This window comes from Arachis ipaensis, chromosome B6 (genome assembly GCF_059453495.1).
Source record: "Arachis ipaensis isolate K30076 ecotype BB chromosome B6, ASM5945349v1, whole genome shotgun sequence".
Classification (NCBI taxonomy): Eukaryota; Viridiplantae; Streptophyta; class Magnoliopsida; order Fabales; family Fabaceae; genus Arachis; species Arachis ipaensis.
This window is the reverse complement of record NC_142441.1, coordinates 54,686,099-54,693,787: the sequence shown is the minus strand read 5'-3', so window position 1 is coordinate 54,693,787 and position 7,689 is coordinate 54,686,099. Positions and strand designations below refer to the sequence as shown.

Genomic DNA, 7,689 nt, shown 5'->3' with positions numbered 1-7,689 from the left:
TGGTGACTTTACTGCACCTAATTCCAATTTACATGGAAGAAGCATCTCCATTCCTGCCATTGGAGCAAACAATTTTGAGCTGAAACCTCAATTAGTTTCTCTGATGTAGCAGAACTGCAAGTTTCATGGACTTCCATCTGAAGATCCTTTTCAGTTCTTAACTGAATTCTTGCAGATATGTGATATTGTTAAGACTAATGGAGTAGATCCTGAAGTCTACAGGCTCATGCTTTTCCCTTTTGCTGTAAGAGACAGAGCTAGAGTATGGTTGGACTCTCAACCTAAGGATAGCCTGAACTCTTGGGATAAACTAGTCAAGGCTTTCTTAGCCAAGTTCTTTCCTCCACAAAAGATGAGTAAGCTTAGAGTGGATGTTCAGACCTTCAGACAGAAAGAAGGTGAATCCCTCTATGAAGCTTGGGAGAGATACAAAGGACTGACCAAAAAGTGTCCTTCTGACATGCTTTCAGAATGGACCATCTTGGATATATTCTATGATGGTCTATCTGAATTGGCTAAAATGTCATTAGATACTTCTGCAGGTGGATCCATTCACCTAAAGAAAACGCCTTCTGAAGCTCAAAAACTCATTGACATGGTTGCTAATAACCAGTTCATGTACACTTCTGAAAGGAATCCTGTGAATAATGGGACGCCTATGAAGAAGGGAGTTCTTAAAATTGATACTCTGAATGCTATATTGGCTCAGAATAAAATATTGACTCAGTAAGTCAATATGACTTCTCGGAGTCTGAATGGAATGCAAGCTGCATCCAACAGTACTCAAGAGGCATCTTCTGAAGAAGAAGCTTATGATCCTGAAAACCCTGCAATAGCAGAGGTGAATTACATGGGTGAACCTTATGGAAACACCTATAACCCCTCGTGGAGAAATCACCCAAATCTCTCATGGAAGGATCAACAAAGGCCTCAACAAGGCTTTAATAATGGTGGAAGAAATAGGTTTAACAATAGTAAACCTTTTCCATCATCCACTCAGCAACAGACAGAGAACTCTGAACAAAATACCTCTAATTTAGCAAACTTAGTCTCTGATCTATCTAAGGCCACTGTGAGTTTCATGAATGAAACAAGGTCATCCATTAGAAATTTGGAGGCACAAGTGGGCCAGCTGAGTAAAAGGATCACTGAAATCCCTCCTAGTACTCTTCCAAGCAATACAGAAGAGAATCCAAAAGGAGAGTGCAAGGCCATTGAATTAATTACCATGGCCAAACCTGTAAGGGAGGAAGAGGACGTGAATCCCAAGGAGGAAGACCTCCTGGGACATCCAGTGATCAATAAGGAGTTTCCCTCTGAGGAACCAAAGGAATCTGAGACTCATCTAGAGACCATAGAGATTCCATTAAACCTCCTTATGCCATTCATGAGCTCTGATGAGTATTCCTCTTCTGAAGAGAATGAGGATGTTACTGAAGAGCAAGCTGCCAAGTTTCTTGGTGCAATCATGAAGCTGAATGCCAAATTATTTGGTATTGAGACTTCGGAAGATGAACCTCCCTTGTTCACCAATGAACTAAGTGATCTGGATCAACTAACATTGCCTCAGAAGAAACAGGATCCTGAAAAGTTTATAATACCTTGTACCATAGGCAACATGATCTTTGAAAAGGCTCCGTGTGACCTTGGTTCAAGGCTAAACCTCATGTCTCTCTCTGTAATAGAGAAACTGGGAATCTATGGGGTGCAAGCTGCTAAAATCTCATTAGAGATGGCAGACAATTCAAGAAAACAAGCTTATGGACAAGTAGAGGACGTGTTAGTAAAGGTTGAAGGCCTTTACATCCCTGCTGATTTCATAGTCTTGGATACTGGGAAGAATGAGGATGAATTCATCATCCTTGGAAGACCTTTCCTAGCCACAGCAAGAGCTGTGATTGATGTTGACTGAAGTGAATTAGTCCTTCAATTGAATGGGGACTCCCTTGTGTTTACAACTCAAGGTTATTGTTCTATAAACATGGAGAGGAAGCATAAAAAGCTTTTCTCAAAACAGAGTCAACCAGAGCCCCCACAGTCAAACTCTAAGTTTGGTGTTGGGAGGCCACAACCAAACTCTAAGTTTGGTGTTGAACTCCCATATCCAAACTCTAAGTTTAGTGTTGGGAAGTCTCAACAATGCTCTGAACATCTGTGAGGCTCCATGAGAGCCCACTGTCAAGCTATTAACATTAAAGAAGCGCTTGTTAGGAGGCAACCCAATTTTTATTTATCTAATTCTATTTGTCTTGTTCTTTCATGTTTTATTAGGTTCATGATCATGTGGAGTCACAAAATAAATATAAAAATTGAAAACGGAAACAAAAATAGCAAAAGAAAAATCACACCCTGGAGAAAGACCTTACTGGCATTTAAACGCTAGTAAGAAGCATCTAGCTGGCGTTCAACGCCAGAACAGAGCATGGTTCTGGCGCTGAACGCCCAAAAATGGGCAGCATCTGGGCGTTTGAACGCCAGAATTGCACCCTGGAGAAGAGCTGGTGCTGAACGCCCAGAACAAGCATGGTTCTGGCGTTCAACGCCAGAAATGGGCAACAAATAGGCGTTCAACGCCCAGAACAAGCACCAATCTGGCGCTAAACGCCCAGAGTTGTGTGCAAGGGAATTTTGCATGCCTAATTTGGTGCAAGGTTGTAAATCCTTGAACACCTCAGGATCTGTGGACCCCACAGGATCCCCACCTACCTCCACTCACTTCTTCTCACCCCTCTTTCACACATCCCATAAACGCTCTTCCCCAAAACTCTTCACCAATCACCTCAATCTCTCTTCCCTATCACTACTTTACCACTCACATCCATACACCCCACCTACCTTAAAAATTCAAAATCTCTTTCCCACCCAATCCCACCCATATGACCGAATACACACATCCCTCCATCTCCTCCATATCTTCTTCTTCTTCATCTATTCTTTCTTCTCTTGCTCGAGGGCGAGCAATATTCTAAGTTTGGTGTGGTAAAAGCATAAGCTTTTTGTTTTTCCATTACCATTAATGGCACCTAAGGCCAGAGAAACCTCAAGAAGAGGAAAGGGAAGACAAATGCTTCCACCTTTGAGCCATGGGAGATGGAAAGATTCATCTCACAAGCCCATCACTAAGAAAAGGATGGAGCAAACAAGAGAGCATATTCATGAATCTCAACAGGCACATGAAGAAGCTCATCATCAAGAAACCCCCGAGATACCTCAAGGGATGCACTTTCCTCCACAGAATTTTTGGGAGCAAATCAACACCTCCCTAGGAGAATTAAGTTCTAACATGGGACAACTAAGGGTGGAACATCAAGAGCACTCCATCATCCTTCATGAAATAAGAGAAGATCAAAAAGCAATGAGGGAGGAGCAACAAAGACAAGGAAGAGACATAGAAGAGCTCAAGGACATCATTGGTTCCTCAAGAAGGAAACGCCACCATCACTAAGGTGGACTCATTCCTTGTTCTTATTTTCTGTCTTTCGTTTTCTCTATGTTAAGTTCTTATCCATGTTTGTGTCTTCATTACATGATCATTAGTATTTAGTAACTTTGTCTTAAAGTTATGAATGTCTTATGAATCCATCACCTCTCTTAAATGAAAACTGTTTTAATTCAAAAGAACAAGAAGTACATGAGTTTCGAATTTATCCTTGAACTTAGTTTAATTATATTGATGTGGTGACAATACTTTTTGTTTTCTGAATGAATGCTTGAACAGTGCATATGTCTTTTGAAGTTGTTGTTTAAGAATGTTAAATATGTTGGCTCTTGAAAGAATGTTGACAAGGAGACATGTTATTTGATAATCTAGAAAATCATAAAAATGATTCTTGAAGCAAGAAAAAGCAGCAAAGAACAAAGCTTGTAGAAAAAAATAGCGAAAAAATAGAAAAAAAAAAAAGAGAAAAAGCAAGCAGAAAAAGCCAAAGGCTCTTAAAACCAAGAGGCAAGAGCAAAAAGCCAGTAACCCTTAAAACCAAAAGGCAAGGGTAATAAAAAGGATCACAAGGCTTTGAGCATCAGTGGATAGGAGGGCCTAAAGGAATAAAATCCTGGCCTAAGCGGCTAAACCAAGCTGTCCCTAACCATGTGCTTGTGGCGTGAAGGTGTCAAGTAAAAACTTGAGACTGAGCGGTTAAAGTCAAGGTCCAAAGCAAAAAAAGAGTGTGCTTAAGAACCCTGGACACCTCTAATTGGGGACTTTAGCAAAGCTGAGTCACAATCTGAAAAGGTTCACCCAATTATGTGTCTGTGGCATTTATGTATCCGGTGGTAATACTGGAAAACAAAGTGCTTAGGTACACGACCAAGACTCATAAAATAACTGTGTTCAAGAATCATCATACTGAACTAGGAGAATCAATAACACTATCTGAACTCTGAGTTCCTATAGATGCCAATCATTCTGAACTTCAATGGATAAAGTGAGATGCCAAAACTATTCAAGAGGCAAAAAGCTACAAGTCCCGCTCATTTAATTAGAGCTATGTTTCATTGATAGTTTGAAATTTATAGTATATTCTCTTCTTTTTATCCTATTTGATTTTCAGTTGCTTGGGGACAAGCAACAATTTAAGTTTGGTGTTGTGATGAGCGGATAATTTATACGCTTTTTGGCATTGTTTTTAGTATGTTTTTAGTAGAATCTAGTTACTTTTAGGGATGTTTTCATTAGTTTTTATGTTAAATTCACATTTCTGGACTTTACTATGAGTTGGTGTATTTTTCTGTGATTTCAGGTATTTTCTGGCTGAAATTGAGGGACTTGAGCGAAAATCAGATTCAGAGGTTGAAGAAGGACTGCTGATGCTGTTGGATTCTGACCTCCCTGCACTCAAAATGGATTTTCTGGAGCTACGGAACTCAAAATGACGCGATTCCAATTGCGTTGAAAAGTAGACATCCAGGGCTTTCCAGCAATGTATAATAGTCCATACTTTGGCCGAGTTTAGACAACTTAAAAGGGCATTGAACGCCAGTTCTACGCTGCTGTCTGGAGTTAAACGCCAGAAACACGTCACAAACCAGAGTTGAACGCCAGAAATACGTTACAACCTGGCGTTCAACTCCAGAAAGAGCCTCTGCACGTGTAACATTCAAGCTCAGCCCAAGCACACACCAAGTGGGCCCCGGAAGTGGATTTATGCATCAATTACTTACTTCTGTAAACCCTAGTAACTAGTTTAGTATAAATAGGACTGTTTACTATTGTATTAGACATCTTGGGACGTCTGGTTCTTAGATCATGGGGGCTGGCCATTCGGCCATACCTGAACCTTTCACTTATGTATTTTTAACGGTAGAGTTTCTACACTCCATAGATTAAGGTGTGGAGCTTTGCTGTTCCTCAAGGATTAATGCAAAGTACTACTGTTTTTCTATTCAATTCAACTTATTCCGCTTCTAAGATATTCATTCGCACTTCAACCTGAATGTGATAAATTTGACAATCATCATCATTCCCTATGAATGCGTGCCCGACAACCACTTCCGTTCTACCTTAGATTGAATGAGTATCTCTTGGATCTCTTAATCATAATCTTCGTGGTATAAGCTAGATTGATGGCGGCATTCATGAGAGTCCAGAAAGTCTAAACCTTGTCTGTGGTATTCCGAGTAGGACTCTGGGATTGAATGACTGTGACGAACTTCAAACTCACGAGTGCTGGGCGTTGTGACAGACGCAAAAGGAGGGTGAATCCTATTCCAGCATGATCGAGAACCTCAGATGATTAGCCGTGCTGTGACAGAGCATTTGGACCATTTTCACAAGAGGATAGGATGCAGCCATTGACAAGGGTGATGCCTCCAGACGATTAGCCATGCAGTGACAGTGCATCGGACCATTTTCCAGAGAGGATTAAAGGTAGCCATTGACAACGGTGATGTCCTTACATAAAGCCAGCCATGCAAAGGAGTAAGACTGATTGGATGAAGACAGCGGGAAAGTAGAGATTCAGAGGAATGAAAGCATCTCTATACGCTTATCTGAAATTCTCACCAATGAATTACATAAGTGCTTCTATCCTTATTTTCTATCTATTTATTATTTATGTTCGAAAACTCCATAACTATTTTATATCCGCCTGACTGAGATTTACAAGGTGACCATAGCTTGCTTCATACCAACAATCTCCGTGGGATCGACCCTTACTCACGTAAGGTTTATTACTTGGACGACCCAGTGCACTTGCTGGTTAGTTGTATCAAAGTTGTGAATAAAAAATGATTTATTAAGATGTGCGTACAGAGTTTCTGGCGGCGTTGCCTGAGATCATAATTTCGTGCACCACTAACCTTGTATTATTATTCGTGCATGTCCTTGCTTGACTCTGTATCTGGCTATTGTTTGAATCTTTTGAAACATTTATCCTTACCTTACAAACTTTATGCTCCTTGCTCTGAATTCGGAATTATTTCGGTGCAGCATACTATTTCTTGAAATTTCCTTCTTGAGTACTTGTTTTAGATTCTCTTCGAGAAAAATTTTAATTTAAATCTTTTCTTACTTGATAGTATCCACAACCCTTACTTAAATTTTGATGGGATTGTTTTTAATTCAGCCTAGACTTTCTTACATAAACTCTGAAGCTTCTTTATGTAGTTTAATCTTGTTTATCTGTGATATACCACTTATCTTTTATTAATTTATAGAAAATTTTATTTTAGAATTTATTCTTTAAATAGAAGCTGATTTTCTGCCCACTTTATTATAATTCTATGGCTATCCTTACCTAATTATGTACTTAAGTATCCTCCAAGATTTTTAAAGAAAATATTTTTCCCTTAACATCAAATAAGCTTTAATTTACAAACCTCACATGATTTATTTTGATTTGAAATTAAATCGGTATAACATATTATTTATACTTTAGTTTAGTACCTTTGAAAAATGTTGAATTTATATATTTTCTTTTGAAAAAGATAAACCAATTCCCTTAGGTTCAATTTGAAATTAGTCTAAATTGCTGTACTATTTTTTTCTATTATTGTTCATATTAAAACTCTTTGATTTAAAATTCTTTCTTAAGCTTTCAATTTAATCCTCCTCCCGCTATGTTTTATTGCTCATATCCATCCTTGTTTGTTGATAATTTCAAGCATTCCTTCAAATCCTTGCGAAATACCATCTTGTACAATTGCGAACTTGAGTATTCTTCTAATTTTTTGCATAAACCTTTTGTGTTGTTTGTCTTTCTCTTCTCATATTTCGTATTCCTTATATACGCTAGTTCTTAGGGACGCGATTTTTGTGCGGAGAAGGTGAGTCTGGTAAGTGTACGAAGTTATAAGGAGTCATGAAGTTTTTAGGCGACGAGAGGAAGTGATCATACTTTGTTAAGAGTTCTGAACGAACATTATGCCCATTTTCTTTTAGATTTTGAAATTTCGTTCGCATCAAATTATTTCTATTAACTTTTACGTCACCTAATATATTTTCTTCTGTGTTTGTGATATAATTTTCTTGGTATCTTTAAAATATTCAAAAGGGGATGTGAATATGAATCATTTCTCCATCTTAGATCAATTTTCGAGGGCAAAAATTTTTGTAAGTTGGATAGAATGTAACATCCCGTATTTTTAGAAATCTAAATATAAATAAATTGAGATTTTATCTTATTAAGTTTAAACTTTATAATTTTAGAAATTATTTTATTAGAACGAATTAAATAGATTCGGAGATAGTTT

The 7,689-nt window shown here is 38.3% G+C and overlaps 1 non-coding gene across 1 annotated transcript; it reads right to left on the bottom strand.

Annotated features, from left to right (window-relative positions):
* Positions 1-358: 358 nt before the first annotated feature.
* On the bottom strand, positions 359-466 carry LOC148555624 (small nucleolar RNA R71). Its single transcript, XR_015886737.1, has one exon. It is a non-coding gene; the product is annotated as a small nucleolar RNA R71 (small nucleolar RNA).
* Between the last annotated feature and the right edge of the window lie 7,223 nt (positions 467-7,689).